Consider the following 15806-nt stretch of genomic DNA (forward strand, 5'->3'; position numbering starts at 1 on the left):
GCCAACCTTTGGCAACTCCGGGGTGTATTTACAAAATCATATATAATAAAATCCAGTAAAAAAGAAGACAATTTATTGAATAAATAACGACGTGTCCATTGGTACACTCGCAGGCAAACTATTTATTCCATTGTCCACCGTCCCGCGTCCCTCCATGAACAAATTTTCCATACCCCACTGAAATTTTGCTTTTTACAATGAAGAGAAACCCATCCACTGTTACAAAGTGAATAAACTGCGCTGCGCTAGTTTGGACACCAGTCACCAGGACAATTTGGACTGCACACCAGTGTGGAGGCCGCATTGTCCCTGCTGTTGCGTTTGAGTCTGATTCGGATTTCTTGGCACATCAGCAACTTCGGCTGTAATGCGCCACCCTGCTGCACATACAGGACAGTCGATGTGCCCTGTTGTGAGTAAAAATCATTGGCAACTACTCCCTAAGTTTACACCCATGGCAACACATAATTTAAATTTAGACAATCAAACACCCCTTTTCATTCAACAAAAAAAAAAAAAAAAAAAAAAATCAGAGGTAATTAATGCAAACAAGACTAATAATTTACCTAATATAAAAAAGGAAATAAAAAGTGAAAACGAAATGCCAAGCATCAGGCATCCACATCGAAATTCTACTTAAAACTGAATGTGGCCATGCAAGGAGAACGATCCCTAAGAAACACTTATTATCACTACTGAGAGATCATAAATACTACAATTATGTACCTAAATACAAAAGTACCTAAATACAAATGATCTAATATGTACCTAATATACAAATGATCAAGTAAATCAGCAAGCAATAGTTCACGGTGGTTATAAAGTGCCTCTTAAATACAAAAGTACCTTTTACAAAAGTACCTAAACACAAATGATCTAATATGTACCTAAATACAAATGATCTAATATGTACCTAATATACAAATGATCAAGTAAATCAGCAAGCAATAGTTCACGGTGGTTATAAAGTGCCTCTTAAATATTTAAAAAATAATAATAAAAACCATAAAACAGGAAATCAGGCATAAAATTTAATGGAATATTTTTTTTTGTTTTTGAAAAAAAATCTAAATCTAATTAAGACCTTGCTGCATACGTATAAAGGGAAAGTATTATACAACATTATACGTTATTATGTCGTACTACGCGAAAAAAAATTCAACAGATGCTGCTGCTGCATAACAAAGATTTAAGAGTTCATACTTTTTATAAAAATAAAAATAAATAATTTTACGGGAGCTAAATTTAAACATTATTCTTATATTGTAATATTTTTTAAATTTAATTTAGTTTTTAAGGGGGCATTTTTAAAAGTAAGTCAGTGCTTAATTTGGTGTTTTTGTTATTTAAATCTTTACTTAAAAATTGATAGCTGGTTAGTGACTATTTATTTTCGCACCTGGCACATATTCTGATTCTGTTCCATCTATCTGTATCACAGAATGAATTTCCGCTTCCCCTTACAATTGAATCCTCAGTAATACTACCTACTTTCCATCAAGTCCATTCTGCACTGAAAATGGAGGAAGATGACTTTGATAAAATTTTCTCTAGGCATCAATTCTTGTTCTCAGAGACACAATCTCGCCTAAAAGTACGTCGAGTTGCAATTTAAGGGAGTCGCACTCCCTACGTCTAGCAAACAAAAAACAGTCACCTACAGCTAGAGATCACTGTGCATACAAACAACAGCGAGTACAAGGAATTTTCCCTTATAATCGCTGAGGATTCACCTTTGAGTTAGGGCCAATGAGTTTTCCTTGTATGCAAGGAAAACTCCCTGGCTGTACCTCAGATGGTTGGTTGTTTCGTTGTTTATTGGCGCATGACAACGGAGATCATAGTGCGCTACCGTACCTCAGAGATGAATTCTCAGTGAGAATTTCCCCGTCATGACATCCTGTAACTTTTTCATTTGGAACCATACTTGTTTAAGGGTATCATGGCGTACCATACATCCTTCAGAGTGTAAGTGGTGGTCCATGTTGAAAATAATGACTTAAATGGACTTGGTCAAGAAATGTAAGATTATGCTGGAAAAATGTCACGAGAAGGGATAAAATGTTCCTGTTTCTGCAATTCTGTCCAGATAGAATAGGAGAGAATATGTAATGAAAGGCTTCTGGATTAACTCTAGACTTGAGGGAATGTGGGAACTTTTGAGGGAACTTTTTGTACAGCATGGTCTTCCCTATTTAATATATTTTTTTTCACAAAGTTGGAATTAATTTGAACCGAGGACTTGTAATGGTTTGTGCTAGTGTCATGGATAATGTTTTAAGTGTTTGGGAAACCGTTAATTCAGGGGTTAGGAAAGCCACTGGAATGACACAAATTAGTAATATGGGTCAAACAACGCTTGCACCTTCTCTGTGTGTCTGACTTGTAATTACTTTATACATCGAAAGAAACCATAAGATAAGTACAAAAAAAAAGCAGCAGCCACACACCACCGGGAAATTCATGTTTAAGCAACTATAAAAGTGGTGCGTCTGGGTTGTTAAAAGCCAAAAGATAAAAAAAAATAATTTATTTATATAATAACGCTAGGAGTATTGTACATAAATTACACGCATTTGAATTTTTGATTAGGTCAACTAATGTTGATATAATAGAAATAATGGAGGCAGTGCCAACCAGAGCACGAAGAATTTAAGTTTGGAGAGTACTGCATGTTCAGGAGGGACAGTGAGGAATTACGGGGCCATGGTTCTTATCAAAAACTCTATGAAAGTGATCACAGTGTACCTAGATCCAGATCAAGTTCAGTTGGACGTTGAGTCTGTGTGGTCCACGGAAAACTATTCAGAAGACTATGATAAATATCTCTGTAGGTAACTTGAATGGGCAGCAAAGTGTGATTAAATCATTATGGGCAAATTCAACCTGACTCTCATAGACTGGAAATAGCGGGTTAGCAAAATGCCACGGTGAAACAGAATTTTTAGCCATAGCAATATCTTCGATTTGGTTCAACCAGGGATCCAAAATGCATTCAAAATTTGACGATGCAGGAATCAATAGCAGTAGTGAACACAATGTCATAAAATGGATAGTGTCCAGAGGGATTTCTTGAGTTCGGTTACTGGAAAGACAATTATAAACCATTGGATACGACTTCATTATGAGAAGTACTCAAAGGAGTACTGAAAGATAGAAATGCATTTGTTTTAGTGACGATGTTCTGCAAAAGCAAGATGTTCAAGTGGATGGAAAAAGAGATTAAGGACTTAACTGAACAAAGAAAAAAAAAAAAAGGGACAGTTAGACTTTTTTGCGAGAAATTTGAAAAGTTCTCATTTATATGAGAATCGCAAATATATAGGTAACAATACCAAGACAGTCAGTCAAAAGATGAATATGTGTGCAACCTCTAGCAAAGAGAGTTAAATGGAGAAAGGGGCTCTGTTCTTTTCGTACATGAACACACACAAAAAAGAAGAGAGTGAATCAGTTAAGTCCCTTACCTGATCGAATTAGAAGCGTCATAGGAAGCCCAGTAGAAGAGGCAGACTAGTTTAATGTGTACTTTACAATGATTTTTACAGTTGAAAGGCCCTGAGAACAACCAGCTGTCAGTGATAAGAGATCAGAGTACTGAAAATTTAAAGCTGAGCGTAGTTCCAGAGTGGATGATATACATCATGTTATACCAACAACTGCTGCATATGTCTGCGGAAGCACCGTCCTCCCCACACCGGGTGGAAAAGGCCCGGGTTCGAATCCCATCGACGACGCGAGAAAATTTAATGGGCTTTTTCACTCCGTGTCTGAGTTAGTCTGTCTCAAGCGTAGATAGCAAGGTTTTCTCCCCAAGAAACTGGGTTTTTTCGTCCAAAATAAGAGGCAAATCGACCACAGAACACATGCAATTTACAGACACAAAATAAAGATTTATGTAATCAATTACGGGTTACACTAATATAGTAATTTGATTTTAATAAATAAAGGCTGCATGTGAATGCATTGTCCAATTGGGGATGTTGAGATCATTATTGATAGTCTTTGGTTAAGAGCACAATACACTGGCCTCCGTAACCGTGAGGTCAAGTGAGAGAGTACCCCAGTGATCATGGTTTAAGTAACCGTGGTTTTCGAGCCTGCATGACTACTAAATACAGTATAATGTACTTGTATTATCTCTATATCATTAACTCCTCTGACCTTCTGGTCATCCCGGAGTATAAGCAGAAAATTTATTTTTATTTATAAGACCACTTTGATAGGAATGGTTTATTTAAAGGACCACAGCACGAGTTCGTGATGACTGACTGATCAATACAGTTATTTATTATGACGAAGAAATCATAATCAATTAGATACAAGAAACAACTTTGGTATTACTTCGACTTCATTAAACTTCATTTTAACTAAACTGCCGACAGTAATGCCTTTAATTCTGAAGCACATCGGTAACATCCCAATGCGGAAATCAGCACGTGTCCTCATCAAGGCATAACCCAACTTTGTTTCTGGAATGATGGTAATTGTCTCTTTCTTCAAACTTCTCAACCAACCGACTAGGCACCTGCGGGGTGATCTCATTGTGTGTTTAAGGCTTTGAATGAATTCAGCAAGCTCAAATTCAAATTGAGGAAGGATGGTTGCGGATAGATGTGCAGTAGTTTGCCTCTGTATAAGCTTGCTTTCTTGCATCATTTGCTTCTGCTAATGCTAACTCTGGAACACTTCAAGGTTTTTTCTTCTTTTTTTTTTCATCAAATATATCTTCTGCATATCAGCAGCCATCTCCGTTAAATATAATCCGATCATATTTTGCTAATGAGAATTATTACTAAATTCATCCCACTTGTTTGCACCTGTCGTAGCTGTAACTGTAGTTACAATCGCCTCCTACACACAGAGTGGGAAAGTCCTGTTAAAATCCCATCGGGGTGGTAGGACTTTTTGAGCTTTTTTCCCCCACACTGTAACCGAATTATTCGGGCTTGGCGATAGCATGATTTTTGATTGCAGAAAACTAGGCTTCCTAATCCTGCAGACCAGCCAGACAAACCATTTTAAAGCGCGCTGTTTGCAGACATCGTATTTCCCCTTCGCAGTTAAGCCCGAAGAAACAACATTATGTTCTAATGCTTCGTAGTCTTCGTTGCCTCGGACAAAATTCTATACCAGAAAACAGAATATTTTTCAGAAATATTTAACTTAACAAAATTTATTTAATTAGGCAGCACAAATTCTCAAAACAGTTGTGTACCTAGAGATTAACCATCAACCGAAATCAGCAATACACAATGTGGCTAATTTCAATGACGGTAAAACTCAAACCTGTTTTATTTCCAGTCAAAATCAATCTGTGCAAACACACTCAGATTTGTATGGAATACAGGATCTGTTTTCTTTACTGGCAATTGTTCTTTTAGCGAGCGAATGGTTGATTACTAGAACAAGTTGCCTCCGCAGGTAGTTGATGCTGACGGTTTGAAGAAATTCAAAGGTCAACTGGATAGTTATCTTCATTAAGAGGAAAGTGCATAATTTCTTGTTTCTTATTTTTTATTTTATTTTATTTTATTTATTATTATTTATTATTTTTTGTTGGCCGGTGCATCAAAATTCTGTGGTTTTCTTACACAATTTGGCTAATACTAATGAGTTTAATTCCTAACCGATCCTAATTAGCACCAGCACTTCGAGTGTTAATAGTTTTCCAAACATCCAAAGAATTTAATTTTCTCCCTTTCTTGCTCTATTTATCTTTGTTATCTAAGCTCAAATCTCATAAAACAAGCACTACAGCGAAACAATATGCAGTGTTTCTCATTATTTACATATGAAAACAAATAAAATATATTTGTCTATAAATAATGAGAAATGTTGCATATCTCATGATGTGTTTATGATTTTTTTAACTATTATGAAAATAAATTGATTGCCCATTTACGCCAGTAAAGCATGCTGAGATTTTCCATATACGCCGCCATACAATTCGACTTCTATTTTTTTGGCTTTAAATTCTTGCTTAATTAAGTAAGATTGCAAAGTGGCTGGCCACTTTTGCCCCGGGCTCAAAGGACGGGGGCTTAGATAAAAATAATTGCCCAAGTAGATATGTTGGTAATAAATAATTGCCCAAGTAATATATTGGATGCAGAACACTCTCCATCAGTTTTTGGAAATGTCCTCCGATACTTTCCGTCATTCGGACTTCAGCAGGGCCACCTCTGTTTTTTGAGGCATTCCCTCGTTACGTGCAATCGACCATCCAATTCATTCCAGTGGTTCACCGTGTCGGATCGAAGTCAAGGCACTGGGCTGGCCAGTCTAACTTTTCAACGTTCATATCCTCAAACCAGTTGGCCACAACTCAAGCAGTAAGACACAGATTGTTGTCCTGCTGATACAAGTATGAACCTTTCCCGTCGTGCTGCCACAAACGTAGGTAATGCACTATTGTCCAGACGTCTAGTGTTCATATGTGTGTGAGTTCATGCATGTGCAACTGTGTGTCGAATGAATGCTTGCTTGTAAACGTGTGAATATGTAGGCAGACGTTTGTAAGAGTAAAAGTATTAATATATGTGTTTTGTGGTGGTTGGGAAAAGACTCCACTTAATCTACAAAAAAAAAAAAAAAAAATATATATATATATACAGTATATATAATGTAAGTACCCTCCTATTCAGGGCACTGTATTGTTTGAGATAAGTGCGTGTGTAGATGGTGAATGAATGAAAATGTCTTATAAATATTAAACGTTGCATCCAGAATAGGTACACGAAAAAAATAATTATTTGACTACTTTTTGCAGTTTAAAACAAATGTGTTAGGGTCACCCGTGTAAACTTTTCGGTAACTCAGTGACTGTTTTTGATTAACACGAGGCGTGATCATTTAATTCGCGGACTGGTGCAAGATTTTATATTTACAGCGCGAACTTTCCATAACTGCCGCTAGAGGCGCTCTGCCTGATCTCTACTGAGCAGACTGTGTGTGCATGCTAGGGCTCGTTGAGCTAGTGTTGCGTGCAGAGAGTTTTGAAGCAAGTGTCATGTCGGACACCCAGACTGACAGCGATATGTGATTCGTTGTTGTGTCAGATGGTGCTTAAATGCACCGGAAACAGTTAAAGAGATGAATGAAGTGTATGGTAATGAATGTCATGGTAGGCCTGAACTTTCCAGCGTGAACTGGTTTCTCCATCAAGACTATGCCAGGTCCCATAACGGCTAATATTATGCAGTCAGTAATCACTACTATAGTTTCTCCCACAGCCATCTTATTTATCGGACTTATCCCCATGTGATTTCTTCCAGTTTTCACGTCTGAAGAAATCTCTGAAAATCAAGCGTTTCTCGCCCGGCACAACGATGCTCACACGGCCAAAACGGAAGCACTTCTCAGTCTTTAGAAAAATGGCTTGCAAAAAGCATTTAATGCGTGAGTAAGACGGTGGCAAAAGCGGGTTAAGTTCAAAACAGAGTATTTCGAGAAGGAGAAATCCACATTGTAATCATTCGGATGATTACAATTAAGATAAGATCTCGCACCAGTCCGCGAATTAAGTGATCACCCCTAGTATATTAAAAAAAATGTGACTGTCTAGGTAGTCGTTAAGTTTAAGTGGCACCTGCATCCTGTCTTTGAATGATGATGAATGTAAGATGGAATGTGTGGGTGAGAACTGTGCTGTCTTTTTATCAATTTGCCCGTAAATATGTAAAATAAAAAAAATAAAAAATCTGTGTGTGTACTTTTGTAAGCGTAAGCATGACAGCGTGCAGTTGGGCTGAGTTCATGGGTGTTGTTCTAGAGCCCCCCCCCCCCCCCAATTAGACTGCAGTGGGGGAACCTAGCAGGAAACCTGCCTTGCTGACATCATGTCCCCATTGTGGCATGTGGGATTAGCTGAACAGGCTGCTGCTGGTTTGCGATCATAAAATAGAGAATAATAGAAAAGCACTCTCCGCAGTGCGATCTCCCCCTCCCCACACAGGGCCCCTGGCCCTATGACTTTTCTCCCCTACAAAGTTTGCTAGAAAAATGTTCGTAAGTAAGGCTCCTGGAGTTGATGGCATATGCTCAGTAATTTTGAGGGAGGCTGCCAGGGAGTGTAATGAACCACTGATGTTAATTCTGAGGGCTTTTTGGGACGCGGGAGAGATTCCTTTGGATTGGAAGAGTGACAGTGTATCACCGATTCATACGAGCGGTTCCTAGAGTGAAATAGATAACTACAGATTGGATCTGACTTCAGTGGTAGAGAAAAATCTTAGAGGCAATGATTAAAAGTGCAATCCAGGTACATTTAGATAGATAATGCATTCTGAATAACACAAAACACGGTTTATTATAGGGAAAATCATGTGTAACTAACTTAATAGACTATTTTGACACAGTTCAGTTCATTTTGATTTAATGCAGCAAATTGCATTTGATTTAATTTTGTTTTAATGCAGCAAATTGCAAGGTTTTACACTTGAGCAATAACAACCACAAAATAAAGTATACACTACTTGGTGGGATGGAATTAAAAACAGTAGAAGAAGAAAGGGATCTAGAAGTAATAATACGGCAGGTATGAAGTTTTCTGAGCAGTGTAAACAGGCAGCCAGAAAAGTTAATGATGTCCTATCGATGATATATCGAACTGCAGAGAAATGGAGATCGTAGTCCCACTGTTTATACAGCGCGACTTGACCTACAGTCTTACAATTGCCATAAGACAATTGTAAGACCACATTTGGAATTGTGTCCAAGTACGGAGACTTCATCTAAAAAAGAAAACAGCTTCTTGAAAGGATTCACAAACGGGCAACTCGCATTATGAGATGATCAAAAGGTTGACAATGGGGAGAAAGACTCCGATTATGTAGGCTACAGAGCTTGGCAATCAATCACCTCAGAGGTGACTTAATTAATGTGTATAAGATCATAGAGTAAAATGAGTGAAGGCGGAATTTTCACTGTTATAATAAAATCCAAAACTTTGAGCATAAATTCAAATTACAGAAAAGAAGTTTAGACTAGATAGTAGGAAGTTTTCTTTCAGCCAGCGAATCGTTAACTGGTGGAACAGATTGCCGTTGTTGAGACTGACAGTTTGAATGAATTTAGAGATCATCTGGATAGTTGATCTCTAAGAGACTGACAGTTTGAATGAATTTAGAGATCATCTGGATAGTTGCAACAAAAGCCTGTGGGCTTCCTTGCACTATACAGCTATTATAGTCCATACTTCCCTTCCCCCACTCCCCATCCCACCTTGTGGACCCTACCACTATATACCTTTGACTACTCTTGAACGTTCACCTGTGGAGGATGGGCTCCTTCCACAGGGGTGCTCGTTTATCCCTTCAACTTCCAATTACAGGTGGATAATCTTCCTATCATCCATCTGGTTTATTTTCACTCTTTTTCTCCAAAACTTGAGCTAATAGCCCTGCTCTCCCTTTCCAATAAAATATTTCCAGCATTTATATATAGTGCCCCGCCCTAGCAAGCTCAGGCACATTCCCGGGTTCGCTTCTGCCAGAGACAATATCTATTCCCTACTATACCTCGCTGCCTCCTCGTGGAGGTGGACAGGCTATGTGGGGCCCACTAGGGCCCAGCGGCTAAATGCAGGAATAACAACAGACCCCAACATTACGCACACCAACGCCTAACTTTACATTATCTCTCACATTTACACAGTTTATACTGCGACGCAAAGTATACAACACAATGTTAGGGGAGAACCTCCAGTTCCCGTTGACAAGAAACACTATACACCATGTCCAAGACGTCTAGACTGACTTTAGCGTTCATGGTTTTGTCCAAGTCAACAAGGCAAGATCATGAAAAACAAACTCAAACCATCACGCTGCCTACACCAAACTTTATCGTTGGGACGACAGTCTGGCAGACAGCTTTCTACGGGCATTCGCCCACACAGACACGACCGTCAGGCTGGTACATCATGCAGCATGACTCTTCACTCCACAACACAGCTCTCCATTGATCTAAGCTCGAAGAACAGCGAGCCTTACACCAAGCTAAAGGGCATCTGGTATTTGTTGGGGTGATTAGTTGTTTTCTGCACAACTGTCGTAGCCAGTATCATGCAATGACCTGCGCGCTGTACTGGTGCTGACATGTGTCCCAATCGTCTTGTTGAGGGCCTGTGAATGCTGGGACAACGTCACCGAGCTGCGTACCGAGGGATGATTATTTTCAGGACTTTCCTGTCACGTTCCCTAAGCTTTGAAGGATTTCCGGATCGTTTCTAACAGTTTTATCATCAATCTGCTTACATTTGAAGAACACCTCATCAATCGTGGACCTACGCATATTTGGTACCGTTGAAATATCACGTACATATCGATTGCTTATGAGACATCCAATTATCATTTCGCACTTGAAAGTTCGTTCACTTCGTTGATCATCGTTTATTATATCTTCGTTCTTCCGGAATTAGCAGGAAAGATTCTGGCTCCCACTGACAGTGTAAAATTCCTAGGAGTAATTCTTGATGCGGAGCTCACTATAAACAACAAATCCAAGCTCAGTATTCCAAAGCCTTGAGAGCCTCTTGAGAATGAAATTAGATTTGTGGAAAACTCACAATAAATATGTAATCAGGAAATACCTCGCAACATACTTCAGTAATGTGCTCGCCTGTTCCGTAGAAGTTTGGTCTGCCGCACCTCCCACCAGCCTCAAGAAACTATGAGTTTTAGAATGCTGGGTACTGAAGTGGGCCAACTTGTGTTCTCAACTTGTGTCAGTCCACAGAGCCCATGTGCGGAAAATAAAGGCATTCCGTCATCTGTGTTCATCTAAGCATGACCACATGAACATCTAGAACGCGGCTGGTTGGTGTTTGTCGGGAAGACACCTCCGCAGTGCCCTCTCTTTGTGCTCAAGACTCCAGAGGTTCAGTAGACACTACCCAAATGTGACTCTGGACACTTTCAACTCGCTCAACATCGATATTGACCTGTGGTCTATTGAAAAGTCATATCGCGATGACATCTTGGCCTATGTTATTGTATGTAAAGGACAGGTGTGCAGATGCTGGTCTTAGTATGCTGATGTAATTTGATGTTATGCTTAATTTGTAGGCTTGATTCTCTATTGTGATATTTTGCTTTAATGGTTATTTTGCAGTTTAACCCTTTGTATTTCTGTGCTTGGTCATTTGTGTAGTCAATGTTTTGTAAGATTCTGGTTATCTGTGCATGGAATCACAAATGTATACGATTTAACTTATTAAAGAATTTTATTATTACTATATCAGTGCATCTTGCTTTTATAATAGTCTACTCAAAGGTGTAAAGACATATTTATAGTTGTGTATGAAATGGGTTCCTTGTGCAGGACGTGGCCAACTATCGACGGAGGGGTTTCCATATATTAAAGGCAGGGCAGTGTAATTCATTCCAACGTTTTTATGCAAATTTTCGCCTGAAGACAACGTATAAACTCCTGAATAAAGAACTGTAAGTCAAAGATTATAATAACATTTCTGTTTAATTCCATATCAAGATGGACGTAACAAGAAACATTGAGCACAGCAATTCGCTCTTGGTGTTGACATCGTTATTTATTTATATTCCGAAAGAGTACTATTGAAACAAATTGAATTTTCAATCTACAGTTTATATGCAATACAGCCCAGCATATAAGAAGCCGTTATACTCAGAAAACGTCTGTCCATTCATAAATTATTTGCATTTCAATTCCTTGTAATGAAATTGTTTCAACAAAAACACAATTTGCTTAATGCCCGTACATACGAAGTTTCCTTCAATTAAAAAAACAAAGTTCAAAATTTAATTTGATTTCTTAGCCTTTACCAAGGCACTCAATTTCACTGTCAAAGAGGTAAGAATCGTAAAATAAAATCCTCTTTTGAAATTTCAGTGATTATTTTTTTTCTTTAACCGAAAACAACTGTTGAAGTCGTATTAATGTCAAGGTGGATTTGGTTATTTTGTTATTCCCTGCAATAATGTATCATAAGGAAACCAATGGTTCTTGAAATAGGAATTCGAGAAATAGGACATGTGAATTAGAGATTAATGCACTTTAAAATTTCAGCTGGCTTTACCAAACATGGAAATTGGTAGGCGTGGCGCTGGTATAAACATCTGGAGCCTTGCATTTCATGAATTTCCATCCTACTTAATGATTTCGGTAATGGCGAATAATGTGCGTGGTGCAATGGTGGATTAAGCAACTCTTAGTTTTTTCAAAACTTACGTCGTGCCCTCATACCTTTATTTTCACCGATTTTCATCAATTCTCTTCAGAGCAGTATAATTGGGCTGACCTATTTCTGTATAAATCATTCCGTTGTTATTTCTAAATATCCTTTTGATGGTCTCCCACAGAAGACATTATTTGGACTTCCTGATTTATCGTATTTATATTTTGATAAGTATGCTTAAAATTCTTAATGAATTTGGGTCCCTTTACTAGAATGAATAGGGAAGGTACAGCATTTTTAGATAAAATTTAATGGCAGAAGAAGAAGAATCTGGTGTTATAATCGGCGAAAAGACCAGTTCGTTATTACATTTGTCTTAATAAAATTCAGCAGAGCATAGGCTTCCTTATAATGATTCTAAAGTAACCGCAGATAAAACTTATTTTTTTTTTTTTTTTTTTTTTGCTTTCTCATGACGCATATCGAAATCCTCAAGTTATTTTACTCCATCCGCAAAAACCGTGATTATCTGAGTTCTATAAGCAATCATATTGTTATCCTGAATTCTATACTACGGATTAATTTAAAACGCAGTTATCTACTAACAGACTGTTGTTTAGCTAAAACCTTCAACCCAGAGCAATTCATTGCGAAAGATGACTTTTAACCTTTAGTCCTACAGTATTCACTCGGAGGCAGCGAAGAAAACTAGCAGAATAGGGACTGATAATACTGACCGCAATATTTGCTCAGCGAAGCCTGATGATGTCGGTAAAGAGAAACAGCTTCTTAGAGTAATAGATTCTTGTTGGAAGCTCATATTATCGACTAAATCCTTATAAAAAGGGGATTAAACTAGGAGCAGAATGAGTTGATGGGATAAATCCCGTTATTTTATCTCAGTTAGATCCTTTCTGCTGATATCAGAATATCGGAGTCCAAATATCAACGCGACTTTTAAACTGGTTTACAAGTAATTAGTTTTATTTGTTTAAAATATCACCAAAAGACAGGTTTTCGTCAAATTGTAGACATCTGGCTGATTTAGATTGATTTCAGTTAGAACAGTGATTTTAACATCACTGTTCTAACTGAAAGAAGGGTAAAAATTATGAGCGTCGAGTTTGTTTGTTTGTTTGGTTTTTAGGAGCATTAGCAACTAAGGCCATATTGCTCCGGGATGTGCGGTGGTCATTCCCTGACCTTTCCGCATCCTCCGTATTTGGTGGTGACGGACTCGAATCCCGGTCTAATCAAGAAGCGTGTGCTACGCACTGCTGCTCCTTCCCACCTGGCTACGGAGGCGCCTATGAGCGTTGAGTATAGCGGTAATCACTGTTATTATTGTCATCTCTCTATACATTAAAAGAGTTTTCCGCCTAGTGATATTTATTCGAGCCAATGGGAGAAGAGGGCGCACAATTGTGTCACTACAAATGCAATTACAATAATTATTGACAACTGTCTCCATAACGTTCACTAACCTCGTGCACGTGCTTCACTGTCTAACATTTGCTGTTCCATTGTAACGTTTTTTGTATATTCTCTATAAGTTGGCAAGAACATGACTCAAAATAATTCTTATCTAAGCAACAATGTGAATGTAACTTGATAGTATGATACCAGGTAGTTGATGTTGGACATTTATTAGTAATAATTTAATTATAGTAAAGCTAATTGCTAACTGATTGTTACTAATTAATGCAGTTTTGCATTTGAATAAGGTCACATTGCAAATCTGAAGTCATTCTGTTTAAGTTTTTCCCTACTGTATACAAAATTATATCATCAGCATAAACTTCAATAAGGACTCTTTGAACAATACTAAATATATCGGTAAAACTCCAGAACACGGTGCCCTTTGAAAATCACGTGCCTAACCTGCTATGGTTAGCGTTAGTTAGGGTGTTTATCCCACCCTTGCCGCTGTTTTAAAATCGGGAACTCGTTTTCCTATTTTTAAACAGCTGGAAGAGGGGAAATAAACACCCAAAGACCATGGCAGGCTGAAGGTGCACCATGTTCTGGAGTACAGCGAATATATCATTTATAAAAATATTAAATAGTATGGGGCTTGGGCATGGGCGCCAGCAGCATGGTGCAAGGTGGCTCAAGTCACCACCTTTGGATTTTGGAGTAATACAATTAATATTTTCATTAATTTATTTTGATGAAAATTTGATGAACAAAAATTTTACTCCCGCATACACCACCTTGAGAAATATACAGCCAGTGCCCATGGGCAGCAGTATTAAAAGTAAAAAGCAAAATGACACAGTATTTCACTTTGAAATATCCACGAGCAAAAACTCGAACATTGAGTGATTAGGAACGAAACGCCTGAAATAAGTTCACACTGCAGTGGCTCGCAGCAGATTGAGTGAAAGCTAACCGTCCCCCCCCCCCACACACATACCATACACCTGCGTTCACAACGGACAACAGATAAATGACACAACAAGGGCACGGGAGATGGCCTGGGTCCATACAGGACCAAAGCCAACATTTATTTGCTTTTTAGCTACTCCTGTAATAAAATTAAGACTATTTCTGTGCTATTCTGCACATATCTTCGAATAAATAATCGGAAACGAATGCATTAAGCAGCAGAAATAATATTTCAGCATAACAACAGTGCACTAAAAGTACATACTGTAATTTTGGTTGGTGTTTCGGATAACGACGTTCTACTGTCGTTTGTTTTTTTTGTTTTTTTTTTGCACCACCTTGCAAAATATCCTGCCGGCGCCCATGGGGAGAGGGAAGAATTCAGAATGCGTGCCCAATATCTAAACATACCTATTAGCTTTCAATGAATCTTGCATTTCTAGATGCGAATTGTTCAATGGCTGCCTTTAGCAAAAGTCTCTTATAAAATCTTTGTTGTCGGTGTGAATTTTTACTCAGTCATCTTTAAAATCAAGTTATATATTGTGCCTAATTGAATTTCTCTTACTAATATTGAATACACCACAATCCACAAGAACTCGTGTGTAATTCGGAACATTAATTCTCACTAAATTTGCACATTCCACAACCTAACTTCAGCTAACAACTTTAAAAAATGAATGTACCGTATTTTCGGCTCCTGTTGGTCGTTTTGTGAACTAATTTTTTTGAAAATATATTTCGATATTTATTACGGATTGCTTAACGATAAATGTGAGCAGATTTCATTAATGACAAATTTACAATGTTTTGTTTGTTATTTGGTTGTTAGGAGCATTAGCAACTAAGGCCATATTGGTCCGGGAATATGCGGTGGTCATTCCCTGACCTTTCCGCATCCTCCGTATTTGGTGGTGATGGGATCGAACCCCGGTATAATCAAGAAGCGTGTGTTACGCATTGTTGCTCCTTCCCACCTGGCTACGGAGGCGCCAAATTTACAATGAATACTCCTCCACAAATAATGGAATACGACTTAATTAAGACTCAAGTCGTGTATGTGAACAGGAACCAACGGATCGGGAGAAGGGAATATTTTGCCTCTCCAGTGCAGGACTCAGAGGTCTTCCGTTAGAGAATAGTGGTTACACCGCTTGTCAGTGGTTTGGAGAAGTCTGGATTCAAATTCCGCCGATGACTATCAGAATTTTTATAGGCCTCTTCAATCGAGGGTGTAGTTAGCTGATATCGACGCAGAGAATAA

The sequence above is a fragment of the Mastigoproctus giganteus genome, chromosome 1, assembly GCF_048544385.1.
Source record: "Mastigoproctus giganteus isolate SK-2022 chromosome 1, ASM4854438v1, whole genome shotgun sequence".
Lineage (NCBI taxonomy): Eukaryota > Metazoa > Arthropoda > Arachnida > Uropygi > Thelyphonidae > Mastigoproctus > Mastigoproctus giganteus.